Genomic DNA, 1,249 nt, shown 5'->3' on the forward strand with positions numbered 1-1,249 from the left:
CTAAAGGAGCATGCATAATAGCATGAACATTTTTAAAAGAACTCGCTACACGGAGGGTTCCAATATGAGCAGGTCCAGCATACATCCAATAAGCTAATTTCATAAATATAATCTCTTTATAAATTTTCAATAAATAATAATATTATCTTTTTTATTTTACACCATAGAAATATCCCTTGCCATATTTATGTAATTGTCATACTATGGTATTTCTAATACAATATATTATTAATTATTAATAATAGAAATAATTTTTTTAATATTTTATTTAAATTTTTTTTTCTATATTTTTTATATATTTGTTAAAAAAGTCAATCTGGGACGGAAGGGTTCGAACCTCCGAATAACAGGATCAAAACCTGCTGCCTTACCACTTGGCCACGCCCCATAAATATACACTATTAGTAAATAGTTATATTTATATTTTGTCAAGTGCTTTATTTATCTTTTTATTATTAAATAATATTATTAATATTAATAAAAAAAGAAAATAACTCTTGTTAAAAATATATAACCTCTTTGACACTAATAAAACCTATAGTAAGATATACCGAAGAGCTTTTTTTATTAACTAATGAAGTCTTTTTCATTTTTTATTAAATCATTATAATAATTTTTATTGGAGAACATAAATGCTAGCTATATTTAATATTTATCTAGATAACGCGTTTCATTTAAATGGTATCATTTTGGCTAAATTACCTGAAGCTTATGCTATTTTTGATCCAATTGTTGATGTAATGCCAATTATTCCTGTATTTTTTTTCCTTTTAGCTTTTGTTTGGCAAGCTTCTGTGAGTTTTAGATAATTTTTTTTATTACAGAATTAAAATTTTTAGATATATATATTTTTTTTACAACTTTTTTTATAGCTTTTATTTTAAAATTATAGGGCGGAAGTGAAAAAAGTCACTTCCGCCTTGTGTATATATGATATAAATATTTATTATTTTTTATTTACACTTAAAAAATTATTTTTTAATCATTTATTAATTATTTATTTAATAAAATATCTTAGTTGGCAACAACAAATATAATTACAACTACAGTAATATTAATACTAATTTAGATGCTTGTTGGCTTCAAGCAACCAAACTTATATTTGTTGCATACATGCTTAATGCTAAAGAAGCATCAAAATATATATTTATTGACTTACAAATAAAAAATACTAGTTTTTTTACAATTAATCATATAATCTATAAAAAAACAAATGTGACTTTACAAAACCAAATTATAAGAGTGAACT

At 22.7% G+C, this 1,249-nt stretch overlaps 1 non-coding gene across 1 annotated transcript; it reads right to left on the reverse strand.

Annotated features, from left to right (window-relative positions):
* Positions 1-316: 316 nt before the first annotated feature.
* TRNAQ-UUG (transfer RNA glutamine (anticodon UUG)) lies at positions 317-388 on the reverse strand. The gene has a single exon. It is a non-coding gene; the product is annotated as a tRNA-Gln (tRNA).
* Positions 389-1,249: the final 861 nt, after the last annotated feature.

Source organism: Physcomitrium patens, chromosome 1, assembly GCF_059467195.1.
Source record: "Physcomitrium patens ecotype Gransden chromosome 1, ASM5946719v1, whole genome shotgun sequence".
Classification (NCBI taxonomy): domain Eukaryota; kingdom Viridiplantae; phylum Streptophyta; class Bryopsida; order Funariales; family Funariaceae; genus Physcomitrium; species Physcomitrium patens.